The sequence below is a fragment of the Trichosurus vulpecula genome, chromosome 8, assembly GCF_011100635.1.
Source record: "Trichosurus vulpecula isolate mTriVul1 chromosome 8, mTriVul1.pri, whole genome shotgun sequence".
Lineage (NCBI taxonomy): Eukaryota > Metazoa > Chordata > Mammalia > Diprotodontia > Phalangeridae > Trichosurus > Trichosurus vulpecula.
The window spans coordinates 207,078,053-207,101,586 of record NC_050580.1 but is presented as its reverse complement, the minus strand read 5'-3'; the positions used below and the strand labels follow the sequence as shown (position 1 = coordinate 207,101,586).

At 35.3% G+C, this 23,534-nt stretch overlaps 1 protein-coding gene across 4 annotated transcripts in view; it reads left to right on the top strand.

Annotated features, from left to right (window-relative positions):
- The window catches only part of SIPA1L1 (signal induced proliferation associated 1 like 1), a 376,548-nt gene that overhangs the window by 46,949 nt on the left and 306,065 nt on the right, over positions 1–23,534 (top strand). For all 4 annotated transcript variants that reach the window (XM_036736951.1, XM_036736950.1, XM_036736949.1 and 1 more), the window contains exon 4: positions 22,862–22,929. The gene's annotated coding sequence lies outside the window, so the exon portion shown is untranslated. The remainder of the gene's footprint in view (positions 1–22,861; positions 22,930–23,534) is intronic.

Sequence of the window (23,534 nt, the reverse complement as noted above, 5' to 3'; positions counted from 1 at the left end):
AAGGTTTGATCATGGTTCTCCATTTATTACAAACTAAATCTTTTAAGAAATAAATACGGATCTATAGTTGTTTCACTTTCATTTATGCTTCAATGAACATAGTTTTCTGGTTTAAAAAATTTTATCTAGTGTCTGTTTTGTGAATATCAGTTTTATAAAGTTAGATACATATATGGGCAGTTTTCTCAAGGTAAATTGCCAGTAATGCTCTTTATCAAGTTTCTTACTGTGCAGCATTATTGTTGGGCATCAACTTGACTCATTTTGCTATGTAGCCATTGATTAGAACTTTATTTCCTTAGTTTTTACCACTGAAACAGTGTGGACCTTGGCTTAATTGCTTGATCTGTGTATCCTTGTCTCACTTTGTCTATTATTGGGTTGATAATTTCTGTTCTCTTCCAAATTCTCTCTCCCATTTGAATCTCAGTAAGAGATTATGGAAATTAATTGGTCGTCTAAAAAATCAAGGGCTTTGAGCTCATTAGCCCAATTAGCCCTGTTGTGGCTGTACTTAGAGCTCTACTTTAAAGACTGCTAGAAAGAATAATTATGGTAATTAGGGGCCAGTTTATCCTGTTTCCTCTTTTATTATCAAAGCTAATCACTGGTATTGAGGGAGGTGATCCTCATTAAAGTTGGAAGTTTAAAAATTTTTTTTAATCAGAATTATTGGAATTTCACATATTGATTCTCATGTCAGAGAGCTAGGTTTCGTTAACAGTTTCTCATATTGACATCTCATATTGAGGTTGAGGAGATACTCAAGGTGGTATGAGTAGAGCTCTAATTTATTTATTTGCTAAGTTTTCTACCTGATTGCCGAGGTGTTTGGTTCTTAGATGTTTCTCAAGACTAAGAAGTTATAATTATATTGCTGTATTAAATAAAGCCTAGGAGAGAGGAGTGGCAGCTCCAGCCTAGCTCTGTCTCCATTTCAGATTACTTAGGTTGCTGTGAGAATGCCATTTATTGGGTGGTTCCAAGTTTGCCTTCTTTGGCTTAATAGTCATAAAAAGTTAGTAAAATTTAGAATGGGATTTTGAACAGCACAAGCTGTATGAACCACAGATGTTGTATTTTACTATACTGAATGCATCACCTCTTTCAAATATGTAACAGAAATGCAGCAGTTGCCTAAACTGATTTATCCAGTCAGTCAGTCAATGAACATTTCTTGAGCACTTTGCTAAGTGCTGGGGATATAAAAAGAGGCAGAAGACAGTCCCAGCCCTCAAGGAGCTTACAGTCTAATGGAGGGCCTTACAATCTAATGGAGAAGACAACAAGTAAACAAATATGCACAAACAAGCTATATGCAGGATAAATAGAAAATAAAGGCTATAAAAGAAAATAAAAAAATAAATAGGAAATAAGAGGGAAGGTACTAGAATTAATTGAGGTTAGGAAAGGCTTTCTGTAGAAGATATGATTTTATTTGGGACTTGAAGGAAGCCACGGAAGCCAAGAGGTGTAGATGAGCAGGGAGATCATTCCAGACATGAGGGGCAGCCAGAGAAGTGCCTGGAGCCGAGAGATGGAATGTCTTATTTATAAAACAGCAAGGAGGCCAGTATCAGTAAACTGAAGAGTATGTGATAAGGAGTGAGGTATAAGAAGACTGGAAATGAGTGTGCATGTAAGCAAGGTCATAAAGGACTTTGCCAAACAGAGGATTTTATATTTGATCCTGGAAGCGATAGGGATTCATTGAGTAGGGGTTTTATGTGTGACATAATTGGACCTGTGCTTTAGGAAACTCATTTCTGTGCCTGGAGTATGAGTAGGCTGTTGCAGGGGTCCAAGAGTGAGCTACTGAAAGCTTGCACCAGGGTAGTGGCAGTGTTAGAAGAGAGAAGGGAGTGTTTTTGAGTGATACTACAAATGTGAGATTCACGGACTTTGGAAACGAATTAGCTATGGGAGGTGAGAGATAGGAAGGAGTTGATGACAGGGACAATCCTTGAGTTGTAAGCTTGAGGTACTGAAAGGATGTTATCCTTGACAGTAATAAGGGAGTTTGTGTGTGTGTGTGTGTGTGTACACTCGAGTGTGCTTTAGGGGAGAGATAATAAATTTAGGTCAACCCTGTGAGACACCTGTGGTTTGAGTGTGCCCTGGATGAGGATCCAGCAAAGGAGACTGAGAAAGAGTGGGGTCTAATAGGCAGGAGGAGAGGTGTGCCCCAAAAATCTAGAGAGAAGAGTTTCAAGGAGAAGAGAGTGATCAGCAGTGTCAAAGGTTGCAGAGAGGTAGAGGAGAATAGGGATTGAGAAGAGACTGGCTTTGGCTGTTTAAGAGATCATCGTTAACTTTGGAAGGAGCAGTTTCAGTGAGTGATCAGATTGGAAAGTAGATTGTAAGAAGAAAGGGAGAGTAGAGAAAATGGATTCACTTATTGTGGATTTTTTTTCAAGTTTAGTCATACAGGGCAGAAGAGTTGCAAGACAATAGTTGAATCAAGTAAAGGTTTTTTGGAGATTGAGGAGACATGGACATGCTTGTAGGCAGTAGGGAAGGAGCCAGTAGACAGGGAGAAATTGAAAATAAATGATAGAGTGAGGATGACAAAGGGGAATATATGTTGGAGACGGGTAAAGGAAGAGATAGTAGCAGAAAGCTTATGAATGAGATGAGATGAGGAAGAAGGGAGAAGTGAAAGCTCATGGTGAATGGCTTTATTTTTTTTCTGTAAAATATGAGGCAAAGTTCTCAGCTGAGAAGGTGGGGGCAGAGGGAGTCATGGGAGGTTTGAGAAGGAATACAAAGGCTTGGAAGAGTTGCTGTGGAGAGTTGATGAGAGAAGTGAGGGTCCAGTTGAAGTTGTGAACATAAATTGGTTGTGAACCTAGAATGATTGCATGATTTTCTCCACTTTCATTCAGTAACACGTATAGAAGTGATGGAGGTAAACAGTGGAAATGATCTAAGACCAAGACCTGGGAGGGCACAATGAGAGATATGAGAAAGGGGTCCAGGGACTGAAGAGAGGAGAGTGTGGAGTTGAACTGGTTCATCAAGGGGTCAAGATTGGGAAAGGTGGAGAGAGTGGCTAGTGTAGGGGAGATGGCCTGGGAGAGAACTGGGAATTTAGGGACTGAAACTCATGGTGTGGAGAATAGTTGGATTTGGTATAGGAAGGCAAAAAGGAAGGGAGAAAGCTGGTGGATTGTGATCAGATGAGGTTCAGCCAATTGTTTGAAGCAATTTGAAAGTAGAAGGAAGAGAAGTTTTTATCCTGAAGTAGTTGAATTTCGGTAATTACTTGTCATTAACTTTCCCAGGGAACTTCTGACAAAGAAGTCATGTAAAAATCGTCTTAGAAGATTTTTTTCCTGTGTGTATTTTTTATGAGGAAAAAATATTCAAAATGGAAAAAAATATGGCATTTTTAAAATTTAGGAACATTCTTGATTTATTTAATGAGGACAAGGAATATGTTGGTTATGGAGAATATTCAGAGGATGACTTTTTTTTTTGGTTAGGTTCAAAGATGTTAATTGTGTGTTCTACTTAACAACTTTAGTGTCAAAACAGTGACTACCGGGACACCTACCATCTAGGCTGTGAAGGGTAGTGGTGGTAGTGGTGTTGGTGGTTGGTGGTTGGTGGGCTGGCTTTGATAGGTAGAGGGATGTATAAGGTTTGGAAAAACCACTGAATGTGGAATAGTGACTCACTTAGGGCACTATAAAGGGATTGCCTTGTCTCAGTGAGGTCCCTGTTGAGATTATGTAACAAGTGGATCCAATCAGGACAGTTTCTTGATTTGTCTTCAGCATGGGGACCAATTGCCTCTGAAGGACTTTTTGGGAGATACCCTTATCCCTCACGTGACAGTAGCTGTGGTCTCTCATTGTCTTTTTTGTCCAACTCTTTCACCTCTGACTCTTCTCTTCGGCCACGCTGTTCTCCTCCAACCCTGTTTAGTTTGTTTTAGATGTAGTTTTAGTCATTACTTAATAATTATTCTTCAGACATTTGAAAAATCACTATTCTTCATGTTAAATAGATGATTCTAGTCAATTTCAGCAAATACCATAACTTTTCTAAGCTTGCCAATGCTCCTTTTTGCTTTCTTTGTTAGTAGTAAATTCTTGATGAATAATTCATTTCATTGAGTTATTTTGATTCCAGCTTTTATTTATGTAGTCATTGTTGTCATTATCCTCATCATTAGTTGGATTGTGTGGCAAAGTGCAAAGTCCAGGAAGAATATTGGAAAGCCTGATAGATCATAGAAGTTAGGTTTGTGACATATTTGATGTGACAGTAGGATATTTCTTTGGAATTAGTGGACTGTCCCTCTTTTCACCTTGGATTGAGTAGTGTCAAAAGCGGGCAGAGTTGAGGCTTAGGGCATTCAAGAGACATTGTAATTCAAATAGCAATGGCAGGTGTTTTTAGGAAGTCCCAAGAACATTTGTGTTAGCAGACAGTGAGACTCTTGTGACTGTGGCAGTATTGATTACAATTAAATTTCTGTTAACACATACCCTTTTAAAAGAAAACCCACTATAGAAAAATGGACATTTGGAGAATAGGTTAGGAGTGATAATTTGCATTGGTTAGGGGAGTGGAGTTAAAGATTAGACCTATGGGTTTAGGTATATGTACATTGTGTTATGAAAGGTTATGTAATATTGGAAATGCCCTGATAGGATCATAGGATTGTAGTGTGAGAGCTGGAAGGTATTTGAGAGGTCATCTGTTCTAACTCCTTTATTTGACAGATAAGAAAACCCAGATCTAGGCTATATCCCAAAGAGATGACACAAATGAAAAATGGACCAGTATGTGCAAAAATATTTGTAGCAGCTCTTTTTGTGGTGGCAAAGAATTGGAAATCAAGGGGATGCCCATCAATTGGAGAAAGGCTAAACAAATTGTGGTATATGAATGTAATGGAATACTATTGTGCTATAAGAAATGAGGAACAGACGGACTTCATTACAACCTGGAATGATTTATATGAACTGATGCTGAGTGAGGGGAGCAGAACCAGGAGACCAATATACACGATTACAGATACAATATCTGTAAGGACTAACTTTGATAGACTTGGCTCCTTTCATCAATGCAAGGTTCAAAGACAGCTCCAAAGGACTCATGATGGAAAAAGCTATGCACACCCAGAGAAAGAATTATAGAATCTGAATGCAGATGGAGGCAAACTATTTGGTCTCTCTTTTTTTTTTTTCCTTCATTTTTGGTTTCATTTCTCCTGTCTCACAATTCATTCCATTGGTTATAATTCTTCTTTACAACTGAAGTATTATGTAAATAAATTCAATGTGAAGGTAAATATAGAACCTACATTGGATTACATGCCATCTTAGGGGTGAGGGGGGAGGAGAGTGAGGGAGAGAAATTTTAGAACCCAAATACCTGTGGAACTGAATGTTATAAACTAAAAATAATTTAAAAAAAAAAAGAAAGAAAACCTAGATCTAGAAGAGGTTGTGACATGTCCAAGATCACACATAGTGATCATAGTGTCAGACTTGAGACATTAACCTATTTTCTCTGACACTAAATACAGGACATTTTCCACTATAGAGGGAAGCTAACGATAATAGAGGACCCCTCCCCACCCCAAGATAAATGAAGCCTGGGAATTGACATTGCAACAGATTTGTAGGATCATAGGATTTAATTGGATAGGAACCTAGAGGTGATCTATTCCAATCCCTTTATTTTGTAGTTAACAAAATTAAAGCCATTAAAGGTGAAGTGTTTTTTTTTTTTGTTTTTGTTTTCTTTTTTGCTTAGATGATTGCAGGTAGTAAGGATCAAAGCTAGGATTAGAACTCAAGTCTCCTAACTCTAAATCCAGTGACCTTCCATTTCCCCACATTGAATGACAAATAATAGTGCAATCCCCTGCATTCCAAAATAGAAAATCTTGTGCTTATTTTCATTCATGTTCAAACAGTCTACTTCATTGTTTGTTCTGCTGTGAAATTCAGCCTCTTGCTTGGAACTTTTGTGGTTCTGTGGGATATAACATGCTACTATGTGACATTCTAATGCCATGAATTAATACCATAATAGAAGCCATACGGTTGACACCTTACTCCCCAGTAGTCTCATAGAACTTGTCAGGACTCCTTGCTTTATATATGTAAATTCCCTCCCAGACCTACTAGTCCTAGGAGAATAAACCCATTGCCATTTTCTGGAAGACCTGAGAATATTAACAATACTAATCATGGAGAACATTTAGATTTTGATTTAAAAATGGCAATATAAATAGGGAACCTCCAAAAGTAGAATTTCATTATCCACAATTCTGATAATTTCTACTTTCTTGATTATGCTTGATTTCTGCAGAAGTTTTGAGGGTATAGTCTTGTTTAAGGAGAGATGAACAATTTATTATAATTTAATAGCTAGTTGAGGCTTTCTTTCTGAAATAACCAGAAAAAAGTTGAATGAACATTGGAAAAGGAAGAATTTGGATGTGAAACGTGGGTGTCATCAGACATTAGTATTAATGACTTCCTCTATAACTTACTTATCAAAAATAGATTGGGTAGCTTATATTCATTGATTCGAACTTATTTTTAAAATGTCTTATTCATTAGCTCTTGCGGTTCCGGTTAGGTTCTCTACTCTGGTTTTTATTTTCATCATGAAAACAACCAGATCCTTCTTTAAAAACAATAACAACAACAAAAAATATGTTTTCAATTTACATGAAGATGGCACCAATTTCCTCACCATTACTTTGTTAGCTTTCAGCATACTGTCAATCAACATTAAGTGTCAGGTACTTTGCTAAGTGTTATCCATGTTTTGCTAAGTGTTCTCCATGATTAGTATTGTTAATATTCTTAGGTCTTCCAGAAAATGTCAATGAGTTTATCCTCCTACGACAAGTAGGTCTGGGAGGGAATTTACATATGTATTGCAAGGGATAGAAAGAAAGGTAAAAGGCAGCCCCTGGTCTCAAGGAGTTTACAGTCTAATGGGGAAAGACAACACATAAAAGGAAGCTGAATAGGGATGGGGGAGAGAAGGCAAGGTATACAGTAAAAGGGCATGATGAAGGCCTGCAGCCAGGTGGGAAATGATGAAGTGTGTTTGCCCTGGGCCCCCTCCTTAAACATAGGAGCTAGGAGGAGCTCTCCAATGTCCCCCCATCCATCCTCTCCTTGGGAGGGGCCCAAGAGGCAAGGGGTACTGAGGAGGTGTGAGTTTGAGAGTTGATTTGATCTTGCAGGAAGATGAATTTCTGGAGATAATGGAGAAATCCAATGGATCAACCAGATGGGAAGTGATGAGTAGACTGCTTGGGAGTCTCTCCTTAAATAGAAGACCTGAGAGGAATACTTTGAATGGTGAATTCCTTCTTGTCTGATACTTGGATTAGGTAGCCACTAAATTCTCATTCAGGTCTAGAATCTTGTGATCCATAAACAAATGGAATGAGATGTTTGCTGAGTTACACCATAGAATCTGAAAGATTCCACAATTTTAACTTCTTTTCCTGACCAATTTAACTGTGACTTACAAATAGGTTCTTAATTTTAAGTGACATGAAGATAAATTTTCCATTCTGTCTTACAGGAGACATTGAAATTAGAAAACATTGTAGCATACTCTAGAAAATGTTTTTCTTGGCATTTATTTCTAGCTTCATGGTTTGCAAAAGAACAAACTAAATATAAGAGAATGCTTGGTATTCATGTCAACAATGGCTTCCTTGGGTGGCAAAATGTCAAGGGGGGATTTGGTATCACTTATTTTTAATTAGCATGAAGTATGAATGTGCTGTGAGGAATAAACATTCTTCTGGTGGTTTATACGTAGCTAATCTAACAAATTCTTCTATCAGAAACTACTAAGAGAAATTGCCAAACTAAATTGAATCTTGATACTTGATGTCAAAGGCATTTTTCTCATGTTTTGTGTGCCTCGTAATGTGTCTTTGACTTACAAAGACCTATCCCTTACTTGTTTTACTTCATAAAAAGGGGATATGATGTTATGTAATTGACAACTCTATTATTTGTATTGGAAGTTTCCATTGAGTTCTTCTTTTCTCAGGAGTGAAAATTGATCCCAAGAATTGGACAGATTTTCTTAATTTCACTCTCTTTTCCCTCAAATCAGTCAGAAAACGTTGGATACTTTGCCACAATAATTATATGCTTTTGGGTGGATTTCACTGTCAATGTATTCAAATAAAGTTAAAATTGATATTGTAACAGTGATATTTATCTCTATTTTTTATATCTGTTATTTTCACAGTCAGTACATAAATGAACCATATTTTTCTCCCTGCAAAAACAGCTTCTAGATATTTTTAATTTCAGGAGCTAGTCTACTATAACTGTAGCCTTTCAAAATAAGTGATAAGCATCCTCTTACTTAATAAATATCTTAGGAAATGTCAATACTTCTTTTTGGGAGGATATTTTATGAAATCACTCAAAGTGTGGAAAGTTTTCTTTGTGCCAGTATGTCAAGGGTAGAAGATTTTATTTTAAAACTTTCACCAAAATTTTATTGAATTCTTATGGTATCCCAAATGTTGGAGAAAGCCAAGATTGAATAAGACAGTTTCTAATGTAATAGAATTTACAGAGTAGTAGTAGATATTCATATTCTCTCTCTCTCTCTAAATCTTTCACTCTCGCTTTCTCTCACTCCCTCCTCTCCCCCCTCTCTCCCTTCCTCCTTCTTCCTGCCGCCCTTCTCTCCTCACACACATTAAAAGAGAAAATAGTGCATATATATTTGAGACGTGTAAACATGATAGATACATTGAGTGCACGAGAACTACAGATAAGTGCTACTTTACATTACTTGTAAAATATTTATTAGTAGTTACATAAATTATCTATCCTTTTATAGTTGTCGTTAGCATGGTACAGTGAATAGAGCATAAATTTCAAGATATCTGGGTGCTAATTCTAGTTCTCTTACTATTTGTATGACCTTGGCCAAATTATTTAACTTTTGGATCATAATTTTCTCACTTGTAAAATGAGCAGATTTTGCTTTAGATGTCTATTAAAGTCTTTTACAGATCTGATGTTGTTTATTATTATTATTCTATTATTAATACCATTCTAATTATGTACTTGAAATGCATAATAAATACATCCAAAGCACTTTGAAAACTTTTAAATCTGTGTAAATATCAGCAGCTCTTATTATAGTCTTTTCTCCTTATGCTTTACAGATATGTTCTTTTTGAAGGGGCTGAGCTTATTTAAAGTGCAGTTTGGACAAAGATGCCCTCTTGGATAGGTCACCTCCAAATCTGAGGTTCTTTCAGTCTGTGGTCCACATTGTGGGTCATCCATTTATCTTCTCCCTTTTCAGGAGGCTTTAGGTTGGGTTCCTTTCATGGCAGCTTGTTGCCCTAATCACCAGAACATTCTTCCCTTTTTTTTCAATGAATTAATTGTGTGACTCAGTCTTCCTTTCTACTGTCTCCTTCCCTCATTGTAGGGAACTTCAGTATACATTCTAGTTTCTCAGTCTAATCAACTGTCATGTCCAGTCCTCCATTCTCCCTCAGCTACAAATAGGGATGGTAATACCTCCTTGATTTTTCTATCACCTATGAGTTCCAATTCTGTATTCAAGAACTCTGATTTTCCTTTATCTAATCATGATCTTTTAATCTCCCCCTTACGCTTCACTCCTTTAGTTCCTAAACCCACCTTTTGTCTTTTTTCTCACCATGACCTCCATTCCTTCTGTCCCTCAGTACCATGTACACCAGCTATTGTCCTATACCTCTCCTCCCCTTCTCAAAGAAACTTCTTGGAAAAAGGTGTGTGAAGTTGGTGCTTCTCATTTTCTTCTAAATGCTCTGTATTCTGGCTTCCATCCTCACCGTCCGATGGAAACTGCTCTCTCCAAAGTTACTGGTGATATTACCAGATGGCTTATTCTCACTCCTTATCCTTTTAGTTTTTTCCAGAATATTTGATATTGTTTGACACTTCCTGGGTACTCTCTCCTCTCTGCGTTTTTCTGACTCTTCTTTCTTGGTTCTCCTTTCAAGTGCTGGACTGCTAGATCATAGAACATAAATGTAGAGCTAAAAATAACTTCAGACCATCTAGGCCAACCCATTCATTTTGCAGATAAATAAACTGAGGTTTAGCGAGGTTACATGTTACATTGTTTGCTCTAGTATCACACAGTAGCAGAGCTAGGAAATGACTACAAGTGGTTTCCCAAACTAAACACAATACCATAGATGTGATCGGACCAGTGAAGAATAAAATAGTACTATCACCTTCTTCATTCCAGATGCTAGACTTCTTTTTCTGCATGCTGTGGTAGCTGCAATGTTTTTGGCTTCAACGTGACAGTATTGACTTCTGTTGAGTTTTTATTCCACTAAATTCTTTGGATCCTTTTCACTTGAATTGCTTTTTTGTTGTGCCCTTTTCACCTTCTTCCCATTTTGTAGTTGTACTGTTGACTTTTTGAACCCAAGCCCCATCTGAATTTCAACTCATTAGATATGGCCCATATTTTAAACTGTCAAGATTTTTTCAAAGGTTTTCTTGTTCATAGTTGATTAAAAAATCCTTGACCACCCTTGTTTGTTGAACCACTTTGTATTTACTAGCCTATGGCCTCCTCATATCCCTAGAGGATTTAAACACACACACACACACACACACACACACACACACACACACACCCACCCAGCAAAAAATAACACAATAAATGAAATTAAGCAACTAGAACTTTTTTCACCACCTTCTATACCTAGTAATTCAACATTCTGTCAGCCATTTTTTGTTTCCATTGATTACTTCTGCATATACTTTTTCTGATGAATTATGGAGAAAGGGAGGATGAGGGAAAAATAACTTTGGGGCACTGCAAACCACTATTTTTATATCTGTATTGCCAGTAACTGACTTTAATGGTGACATGACTGAAAATATTTCCTAGTCTCCTTTTTTTGGGAAGTCTCGTGTGTAAGGATTATCGTTATCCTTTGATCTGTAATAGTTTTGTTTACTATTTCAACTTGTTTAACTTGGATTTATTTTTCCACAAATTGACTTTTATCCTGAATTCAGTTTCTTGGTGTTTGTCTAATTCAGTTTTTGATACATTTTATTGTTTCTTTTGGGCAAGTTATAATAGGCCTTATTTTATAAATAGTAGTCATTTATTTTTGTTTGAACTTTTTTTTTCAAAAAAAGTTAACTGTCTTTTTAATATGGTCAGATAGCATCATTTCCACCTTAACACTGGCTTGGTTATAAATTAAGCTAGTTCCAGACCCTTATTTTGAATTTTTCTTTCTTTTTTTTTGTGCCTTCTGGAAAACTTCTCTTAGTTCTTATTTCATTGTAGGTTTTCCATAAATCTCTAATCTAGGCTTAGACTCACTCTGTTGGGAAGACTCTGGCCTGCAAGAAAAAGAAAAGATTAATTGGAAAGGAAAATAATTATTTTATTTTCCGTATTTCAAATTTATCTCCAATTTAAAATTTTCTTCTTTCCTTGAATAAAAGTGGGCTCCATTTCACAAATAGATTCTGAAAAGACAATTTCAGAGGCACAAAATCATGGAGATTCATGCAGAAATCTCCAGACCTAAAAATTTAAAAGAAGTCTCATACAGTTTCTTTTAAGGTCTTTATAAAATCTGGAGCCATTCCCTACCCCCATTCCTTTGGAAATGGAGTTAGAATGCAATTATTCCAGATGTTTGAGTATATAAAACACATACAAGCAGCATTATTTTGCTTCTTTTTCCTCATAGAAAGACTGTGTAATAGGAAAAGCCAGCTTCTCAGTTTTCAGCAGTTTTCTTTTTTCAAAAGAGTGTTCATACTTATAGGTAGGCTATAAAGGAAAATTCTTGCATATGTTTATCTTGGTTTCTGGTTAGTAAATTCATCACATGCTACAAAGAAACTTTAGTCTTCTCTGCTTGCATTCCCATTAATGGAAAGTACTCTTGAAACAGGACTGCAGCAATGTCACTTTTTAAAGCAGCTTGTATGTAGTCCATTGTATTTGGGAAGCTTATGGAATTTCCTGCGTGGCAACTAGATGGTGCAGTGCATACAGAAAGCCAAGGCTTTGAGTCTGGCATCAGACACTTAGTAGTTGTGTGGCCCTGGGCAAGTCACTTAGCCTCTTTGTGCCTCAGTTCCCTCATCTGTAAAATAAGGATAATTACACCTACTTTACGGAGTCGTGAGAATCAAATGAGTTATGTAAAGTATTTTGCCAACCTTAAAGTGCTATGTAAGTGCTAGCTGTTATTACTGTCAATAAACAGCTCTTATTGGCCTTGGCAAAGATGGTGACAGACAAAATGAATTCACATTTTCTCCTAGGGACAAGCTCTTTGTATTGCAAATGCTTAAAAGAGCCCCTACTATTAAGTCTGGGAAGGAGAATCCTTGTATACTCATCCATGGACTGGAAACCCTAATTCTCAGAAACATCTATACCATATGTGCTTATTTGCTTAACATACCTTAAGCAGAAAAGATTTCTAACCTTCATTTTGTACATTAGGAAATAGAGTTTAAAAATGAGTGTAGTTTAGTTAATGTTCTTTGTGAAAACATATAACATTTTAGGATTTTATCCCATTTTTAAAAAGACATTGATATTTCAGTGTAGTAATGATCTTATCAATGTGGATGCCTTTCCTGTTGGCCAAACTGTATCTAACATACCTTCTCATCCTTAGAGACTTCTGTTCAGGTCCTTACATGAAGGCTACTTGGGGTCCCCATAACATACTGGAGGTCTTCTGCGTCTTTTAATTTATTAACAATGACAATAGCAATATTTATAGTAGCTAATATTTGTATAGATTTTTAAAGTTTGAAAAGTTCTTTATCTCTTTTTATCCTCAGAACAACCCTGGGAGTCGTAGAGGCCATTATTATCTCTATTTTATAGATGAGGAAACTGAGGCAGACAGAAATTAAGTGACTTGCCCAAGGTCATACAGCTAACAAGTGTCTGAGAAAAGATTTCCTGACATTTTCCTGACTTTAAGTCTAGTGCTGTCTTTGCTGCCTGATATTACCCCACTGACAGTACAGACCTCATTGTCCTGTTGTTATCCTTGTCCCAGATGTGGTTAGCCTGCCTCTTTTTACAGTAACATGCCAAGTGAATGATATTTTTTAATACCACCTCTTATTTTTAACTTCTTATACATAGTTAATCATTAGTAACCTACCAAAGGTCTTTATACTCACTCCCCGCCTCTTCACTGACCACTGTCCTCCATAATTTTGATTCTTTGAAATAGTGGTAGTCTGTAAAGTGTGACCATGTTGCATCCCTGGGAAAAGATGGTGTTTAAAAGATGGGTGAATGAAGTTAATAGTGGGGTGCAGAGAAGGAAAGAGTTGAAAGATAGTCACAAGTGGTAAATAGCAAATAGTCACAAATTTACATAATCTTCTTGGGAAAAAGTATTTTAAAAAATTATAGTCTGGACTACAGGTTCCCAAACTTATTTGGCCTACCTGCCCTCTTAAAAAAAATTACTTAGTACTCTGCTGGAAAACTACTTTCTTTAACCCTTTAATGATTTTTTTAAAAAAAATTTTGTGTCATTTCAAAAAATATAAAATTAAAAAAAATTTACACATCTTAAATTTAATAATGTATTGGAAATTTGTGGTTTTTTTTTCCTACATTGAAATTTTGATGATGCATTGCATCATGTAAACATATAGTATCGTATTGTAAACAAGTCATTACATGCACATATTCCTGCTGATGTATGTTGGACTTGCCTGCGAACACATGCTTGTTAAGACCTGTTGGCGGACTTGACTGCTGATTGGTAATAACTTGCATTTTGTGTGTATATTTGGAAAATAATGTAATCATTATGACTTTAACTCTGGTACACAACAGATGAAATATGTATGAATGGTTTTTCAAAATTTTCTTATTTTCTTTCCTCATGCTTCCACCACCTCCTTATTTTTATTTAATGACTCACAATTGCACTGAAGGCTATTACCACCACTCCCTCCCCCCGTCAGTCATTCCAATGCCCTCTCCCCTGTAGGCCTACTTTGGGAAGTTCTGGGTGATAGGCATTTTTTACCCATTTGGTTTTTCCTCTGTGGATTATGAGACTCAACTCCTTTGAGTGCTTGTGGATCTCATTTAAGAGACATCTTCCATTTGTTGCAGTCATCACAGTGCCATCCACAAATAAGGAATATCTGAATTATCTTCTTTTTTAAAAATAATCATTTTTTCACTAATTATTAGTGATTTAGAGCATATGATTATTGATAGTTTGGAATTTTTCCTTTGAAAAGTGCCTGTTCATATCCTTTGACCATTTATCTATTGGGGAATGGCTCTTAGTCTTATAAATTTGAATCCATTCCTTATGTCTTAGAAATAAGAGGTTCATGAGAGAAACTTGTAGCAAAGATTTTTCCAAGTTACTGATTTCCCTTTAAATTTTTATTACATTAGATTTGTATGTGCAAAAACCATATTTTAAAGATTTTATTAATTAGACTAGTCCATTTTATCTTGTGTGATCCTCTCTTTTATTTAACTGTACATAAGTTAATTTTTCTCTTCCCCCATAGATTTTTTTATGATGTGACCTTTATCCTGTAACCATTTGGGGCTTATCTTTTCCATATGGTGTGAAGTGTTGGCCTAAACCTATTTTCTGTCAGACTGCTGTCCAGTTGTCCTAGAGTTTTTTTTAATCAAATAATGAGTCCTTCTTCCAATAACTGGAATCTTTGAGTGTACCCAAAACTATGATACTATGTTTGCATTTGTATGTTGTGAACGCAGTTTGTTTCACTAATCAACTTTCTTTTTTAAAAAACTGAGACCAGTCATTTTAATGGTTGCTGCTTTGTAAATAGTGTTTGAAATATGGTGCTGATTGATAGATCTCTCCTTCCTTTCCACTTTTTAAATTATTATCCTTTACTTTCTTGATCAAGTTTTGTTCCTCCATGTGAATTTTATTATTTTTTTCTAGCTATGAAAATATTCTTTTGGGAGTTTGCTACATTGCTGAATGGCTAATTTAGGTAGCACTGTCATTTTTATTATATTGGCTTGACCTACCCAGGAGCAATTAATGTTGATTGTAAAGAGTGTTTTTTAGTTATGTAATCTCTGAGTAAATTTTGGAAGATAGACTTCCAAGTATTTTATAGTTTCTGTACTTTTTTTGTTTCTTTTTTTTAGCTTATAAACTTGAGAAATATTTTTTAAAATTTATTTTTAGTTTTCAACATTCATTTCCACAAGATTTTGAGTTACAAATTTTCTCCCCATCTCTATCCTCTCCTCCACCCCAAGATGTTATGTATTCTGATTGCCCCTTTCCACAGTCTGCCCTCCCTTCTATCACCCCATTCCAACCCTCTGCCCCCAATTGCTTTTCTACTTACGTTCTTTTAGGACAAGATAGATTTCTATACCCCATTGCCTGTATATCTTATTTCCCAGTTGCATGTAAAAACAATATTTTTAAACATTTGTTTTTAGAACTTTGAGTTCCAAATTCTCTCCCTTTTCCCCTCGCCACCCACCCTCCTTGATAAGGCAAGCAATTCCATATAGGTTATACGTGTATTGTTATGCAAAACACTTCTATAATAGTCATGTTGTGAAAGACTATATTTCCCTCCATCTTATCCTGTTCCCCTTTATTCAGTTTTCTCCTTTGACCCTGTCCCTGTTTGCTTTTGACTACCTTCTCCCCCAGTCTACCCTCCCTTCTATCATTCCCCAGCCCCCATCCCCTTCCCCCTACTTTCCTGTAGGGTAGGATACCCAATTGAGTGTGTATGTTATTCTCTCCTTAAGCCAAATCTGATGAGAGCAAGGTTCACTCATTCCCTTTTACCTACCTCCTCTTCTCTTCCATTATAATAGCTTTTTCTTGCCACTTTTATATGAAATAATTTACATCATTCTATCTCTCTCTTTCTCCTTCTCCCAATATATTCCTCTCTCACCCTTTAATTTTATTTTTATAGATATCTCTTCATATTCAATATATAAATATATATGTATATATATGTATGTATGTATGTATATATATTCCCTTCAACTACCCTAATACTGAGAAAGGTCTCATGAGTTACAGATATCATTTTTCCTTGTAGCAATGTAAACAAAACAATTCAACATTAATTGGTCCCATATGATTTCTCATTCCTGTTAACCTTTTCATGCTTCTCTTGATTCTTGTATTTGAAAGTCAGATTTTCTATTCAGCTCTGGTTATTTCATCAAGAGTGCTTGAAAGTCCTCTATTTCACTGAATATCAATTTTCCCCTGTCATTGATAACGCTCAGTTTTGCTGGGTAGGTGATTCTTGGTTTTAATCCTAGCTTTTTTGACCCCCAGAATATCATATTCCAAGCCCTTCGATCCCTTAGTGTAGAAGCTGCTAGATCTTGTGTTATCCTGATTGTGTTTCAACAATATTCAAATTGTTTCTGGATGCTTGCAATATTTTCTCCTTGACCTGGGAACTCTGGAATTTGGCAACAATATACCTAGGAGTCTTATTTTTTGGATCTTTTTCTTTTTTTTAAATTTTTTTGTTTACAACACTCAGTTCTACATAATTTTGAGTTTCAGAGTTTCTTCCCTCCCTCACCCCCCCCCAAGACGGCATGGAATCCCATATAGCTTCCACTTATAACTTCTGATTGAATTAATTTACATGCTAGTCAAGTTGTGGTGAAGAATTATGACCATTGGAATGAATCATGAGAAAAAAGAAACAGAACCAAAAAAAAACCACCCAAAAACAAAAGAGGCAAAAAAAGGGGGGGAAAAAGTGAGCGTGAAGTGTGTCTCAATTTGCATTCATTCTTCATAGTTTTTTCTCTGGATGTAGATAGTATTCTCCATCGTGAGTCCTTTGGAGTTGTCTTTGCACCTTGTGTTGCTGAGAAGAGCAAAGTCTGTCAGTGTTAGTCCTCAAAGAATCCATTTATTTGTGGTTGTGTATAATGTTCTCCTGACTCTGCTCCACTCACTCAGCATTGTGTCGTGTAGGTTTTTCCAGGTTGTTGTGAAGTCTGTATCACCCCCATTTCTTATAGCACAATAGTATTCCATAACCTTCATATACCACAGCTTGTTCAGCCATTCCCCAATTGATGGGCATCCTCTTGATTTCCAATCCTTAGCTGCCACAAAAAGAGTCACAATAAATATTTTTGTACATATGGGTCCTTTTCCCACTTGTATGATCTCTGGGATACAACCCTAAAGTGGTATTGCTGGGTCAAAGGGTATGTACATTTTTATAGCCCTTTGGGCATAGTTCCAAATTGCTTTCCAGAATGGCTGGATCAGTTCACAACTCAACCAGCAATGTAACAATGTTTCAGTTTTCCCACATCCTCTGTAGCATTTATCATTTTCCTGTTTTGTCATTTTAGCCAATCTGACAGGAGAGATGTGGTATCTAAAAGTTGTTTTGATTTGCATTTCTCTAATCAATAGTGATTTCGAGCATTTTTTCATATGCCTATAGATATCTTTAATTTCTTCCTCTGAAAACTGCCTGTTCATATCCTTTGACCATTTCTCAATTGGGGAATGATTTGTATTCCTGTATATTTGGCTCAGTTCCCTGTATATTTTAGAAATGAGGCCTTTATCAGAGACACTAGTTGTAAAGATTTTCTCCCAATTTTCTGCTTCCCTCTTAATCTTTGTTGCATTGGCTTTTTTTGTACAAAAATATTTCAATTTAACATAATCAAAATTATCCATTTCGCATTATATAATGCTCTGTATCTCTTGTTGGGTCATGAATTCTTTTCTTTTCCATAAATCTGATAGGTAAGCTATTCCTTGATCTCCCAAATGGCTTATAGTATCAGCCTTTATTCCTAAATCATGAACCCATTTTGACTTTATTTTGTGAATATTCTTTTTATGACACAAATGTGGTACTAATACCCAAACCAGGTAGAGTCAAAACAGAGAAAGAAAATTATAGACCAGTTTCCCTAATGAATATGCGAAAATTTTAAATAAAATATTATCAAAAAGATTGCAGCAGCTTATCAAGAGAATAATACACTACGACCAGGTAGGATTTATTCCAGGAATGCAAGGCTGGTTCAATATTAGGAAAACTATTAGTGTAATTGACCATAACAACAACAAAACTAGCAGAAACCATATGATCATCTCAATAGATGCAGAAAAAGCCTTTGACAAAATACAACACCCATTCCTATTAAAAACACTAGAAAGCATAGGAATAAATGGGGCCTTCCTTAAAATTATAAATAGCATCTACCTAAAACCATCAACAAACATTATTTGTAATGGGGTTAAGCTAGATGCATTCCCAATAAGATCGGGGTGAAGCAAAGATGTCCATTATCACCCCTACTCTTCAATTTGATACTAGAAAAGTTAGCTGTAGCAATAAGAGAGGAAAAAGAAATTGAAGGAATTAGAATAGACAAAGAAGAAACTAAAATTATCACTTTTTGCAGATGATATGATGATTTATTTAGAGAATCCTAGTGAATCAAGTAAAAAACTACTTGAAATAATAAACAACTTTAGCAAAGTTGCAGGATATAAAATAAACCCACAGAAATCCTCAGCATTTCTATACATTACTAACAAAGCCCAACAGCAAGAGATAGAAAGAGAAATTCCTTTCAAAGTTACTGTAGACACTATAAAATATTTGGGAGTCTATCTGCCAAGACAAACCCAGGGACTGTATGAACATAATTATGAAACACTTTTCACATGAATAAAGTCAGATCTAAATAAATGGAAAAATATCAGTTGCTCATGGTTAGGCTGAGCTAATATAGTAAAAATGACAGTTTTACCTACGTCTATCTATTCAGTGCCATACGAATTGAACTACCAAAAATTTATTTTACAGAGCTGGATAAAATAATAACAAAATTCATCTGGAAGAACAAGAGGTCTAGAATATCTAGGGTATTAATGGAAAGAAATGCTAGAGAAGGTAGCCTAGCCATACCAGATATTAAAGTGTACTATAGAGCAGCAGTCATCAAAACTACCTGGTACTGGCTAAGAAACAGAGTTGTGGATCAGTGGAATAGGATAGGTACACAAGATGGAGAAGTCAACGACTACAGCAGTCGCCTGTTTGATAAACCCAAAGAGGTCAGCTTCTGGGCTAAGCATTCACTCTTTCACAAAAACTGCTGGGAAAATTGGAAAATGGTAGGGCAGAAACTGGGCATAGACCAATATCTTACATCATATACCAAAATAAAGTCAAAATGGGTTCATGATTTAGGAATAAAGGCTGATACTATAAGCCATTTGGGAGAGCAAGGTATAGTTTACTTATCAGATTTATGGAAAAGAAAAGAATTCATGACCCAATAAGAGATACAGAGCATTACATAATGCGAAATGGATAATTTTGATTATGTTAAATTGAAATGTTTTTGTACAAAAAAAGCCAATGCAACAAAGATTAGGAGGGAAGCAGAAAATTGGGAGAAAATCTTTTTGGATCTTTTTCAAGAGGTGATCAGTGGATTCTTTCAATTTATATTTCACCCTCTGGCTCTAGAATATAAGGGCAGTTTTTCTTGATAATTTCTTGAAAGTTGATGTCTAGGCTCTTTTTTTGATCATGGCTTTCAGGTAGTCCAATAATTTTAAAATTATCTCTTCTGGATCTGTTCTCCAGGTCAGTGGTTTTTCCAATGAGATATTTCACATTATCTTCCATTTTTTCATTCTTTTGATTCTGTCTTATAATTTCTTGATTTTTCATAAAGTCGTTAGCTTCCACTTGCTCCATTCTAATTTTTAAGGCAGTGTTTTCTTCAGTGGTCTTTTAGACCTCCTTTTCCATTTGGCTAATTCTGCCCTTTCAAGGCATTCTTCTCCTCATTGGCTTTTTGGAGCTCTTTTGCCATTTGAGTTAGTCTATTTTTTGAGGTGTTATATTCTTTAGTATTTTTTTCGGGTCTCCTTTAGCAAATTATTGACTTGTTTTTCATGGTTTTCTTGCATCACTCTCATTTCTCTTCCCAGTTTTTCCTCTACTTCTCTTACTTGCTTTTCCAAATCCTTTTTGAGCTCTTCCATGGTCTGAGACAAATTCATATTTGTATTGGAGGCTTTTGTTGTAGGCTCTTTGACTTCATTAACTTCTTCTGGCTGTATGTTTTGATCTTCTTTGTCACCAAAGTAAGGTTCTATAGTCTGAGCCCTTTTATACTACCTGCTCATTTTCCCAGCCAATTACTTGACTTTTGAGCTCTTTGTCCATATATGACTGTTTCCATAGTGGAGAGTGCTCTGTCCCAAGCTTCAGGGGTTTTGCGCTGCTGTTTTCAGAGATACTTCTATTCTGAGGTGGTATGATACTCCTCTCCCAACCTGTGCTCTAGTCTGTGAGTGCAAGCATTTCTTTCTGCTGTGTAACTACCAGGAGGACTCCCTCTCCACAGCCACCACAAGCTCTGTAGTTTATGTATTATCATTATTATTATTATTATTGTTATTTTTGGAGGGGGAAGGCAGGGCAATTGAGGTTAAGTGACTTGCCCAGGGTCACACAGCTAGTAAGTGTGTCAAGTTTCTGAGGCCGGATTTGAACTGAGGTCCTCTTGACTCCAGGGGCAGTGCTCTACTCACTGTGCCACTTAGCTGCCCCATTCTGTATCATTTTTAATAGAATTTCTCTTTCTAGCTCTTCTTGCTGTGTTTTGTTGGTTTTATGTATAGGAATCTTGATGATTTATGTGAAATTATTTTATATCCTGCAACGTTTTGAAAGCTATTTTCACAGTTTTTAGTTAGCTCTCTAGGGCAATCTTAAGTTCACTGTCATAAAATCCATAAAAAGTGATAATTTTGTTTTCTTTTTCTCCCTATTCTCTTAATTTCTTTTTTCTTGTCTTATTCCTATGGCTAGTAATTCTAGTACTGTGTTAAATAATGATGATTGTAATTGGCATCTTTGCTTGCCTCTGATCTTAGTGGAAAAGGCTTCTAACTTTTCTTTTACATATGTTTGCTTTTAAATTTGGATAAATAGTATTTATTGTGTTAGGTAAAATTTCATTTATTCCTATGATTTCTGGAGAAATATACCTGATTCCCAATCATTCGTAAGATTTCTAAGAGAAGTGAGTGTTGAATTTTGTCAAAATCATTTTAGCATGTATTGATAAAATCATATGAATAATTCATTGTATTTCTAGTCTTATGTTGAACCAACTTTGGGTTTCTGGTATTAGCCCAACTTGGTCATAGTGTATATAATCTTTCTTGTTTTAGTCTGCTTCCTAATAGTTTATTTAATGTTTTTGCAACAATGTTCTTTAGGAAGTCTGTAGTTTTCTTTGTTTTGTCTTTTCCTGATTTATGTATCAAGACTATAATAGGAAGAGATTGTAAAGGTGCCTTCTTGTTGAAACCTGTATATGCTATTGGAATTAATTATTCTCTTAATGTTTGATAGAATTCACTTGTAAACCCATCTGATTCTAGAGATTTTTCCTTGAGAATTCATTCATGACTTGATATCTTTTTCTGATAATGGGTTATTTAAATAGCCTATTTCTTTTATTAATCTTGGTATTTTATATTTTTGTAAGTGTTCATCTGTTTTCCCTAAGTTATCGGTTTTGTTAGCATTAAATTGGGCAGATTGTTTTATAATGATTTCCTTTATTTTCCCTTCAGTTGTTTAAAGTGTTATTTATTCTAGATATGAACAATATTCTTTTAAAAAGTCATTTATCTTTGATTAATTTAAAAAGCCCTGATTTTATTTATCAATTTATCTATTTTGCTTTCAGTTTTATTAATCTCTTCTTTTCATAATTTCTGCTTTGTTATTTAGCTGAGGAATTTTTACTTAGGTTTTTAAAAAATTTCATGCCCAACTCATTGATTTGTTCTTTCTTATTGATGAAAGCATTTAGAGATATAAAAGTTTCTCTTAGAATTATTTTGGCTGCAGCCCATCTAAATTTTCATATGTTTCTCATTATTTTCCTTTTCTCTGAAATTTTCTTTTGTTTCTTACATTTCTTCTTTGACCCACAGTTTCTCTATAATTATGTTATTTGGTCTACAATTACTTTTACATTTTTCCTTAGGAGACTTGTTGAATATAATTTTTATTGCATAATGATCAGAAAATGGAGTATTTAATATTTCCGAATTTCTACATGTGTTATCTTCCCCTGTTAGAACGAAAGCTTACTTGAGGGCAAAGTCTATCTTCATTTTTGCATTTGTACTCCCAGCATTTAGCACAGCGTATGCCACACAAGTGCCTAATAAATGCCTTTTCATACATCCAATTGAAGAAGGGAAATAGAAATGACAATGATGTAAAAACAGATACCGGGGAGAAATAGATAATAAAACTATAATAGTGGAGAACTGTAATGTTTAACGTTTTCAGACAGGATAAAGCTAACGAAAATATGAACAGGAACGATATTAGGAATCTGAATAGAAGATTAGAAAATTAGGATTGATGAATGGTGATTACTAAATGGGAATGGAAAGGAGTAACATATTCTTAGCTATACAAAACGTTAGCTGTGCAAAAACTGATGATGTATTGGAACATCAGGTAACTTAGTTTGCTGTTTGTTATAAATCAGAACGACTGTTGGGATGTATGACCCTAAATGATATTGTACTGCACTTACAGGGCTTGAAGATTAAACTCTGACTTTAAGCTATTAAAGGAAAATACATTGTTCTGCTACTACTTAACTTGAAGTAGTTATTTTTAACTATAAATCTCTTACCAGGTGGAATTGTAATGTATCAGCAAAATTATTTAAAATGTAAATATTATTTTATTTTACCTAGATTTCAAGAAAATATTTCAAGTTGGACCCAACAGGAAGAACTGCTCTATGTCTACGAATTGAGAAAAGGTGGGTTCACTGATTTATTATGTATTGATGTTTTGGCACATATTTTGCATGTACTTTGAGCCAATGAAGATCTGTTATGTGTTATCTCTAGTCAGTTTGTGGTTAGTTTTGACTCATTCAATTTTTAGATTATTCAAACCATTTGTGCCTTCTTCCCTTTTTACTTTACCTGCATGTTTTATTGTTATTGGGGAAGGAGAAAGAAACTCAAGTAAATGATTTTTGTGCAGATTTTTAACAGTGTCATAACCACACTGAAATGTTTTAATATTTTTGTAGGTCATATAGTTAATGTAGGAAAATCTTTCCTGGTAGTAAATATGACTCAGAAAATGAAGTTTTTTCTAATTCTGCATAAAGTTCGGTTCACCTAGTGAACCTAAAAGATTTATTTGTCCAGAGATCTTAACAAGTTTGTACACGAGAGCTACTATTTTCCTAAAAAATGTATTAGAAGTTTCTCATTTTGCAAGGTTTGTATTTTGTTGAAAAGATAAGTAACTTTTAATTTAGAAATAGGCAAAAAATTTTCAAAAAATTATATCCAAATTTTTTTTATTGACAAAGCTTATTTTCTCCCCAGTTTTTCCTCGCCCCATCTGCCA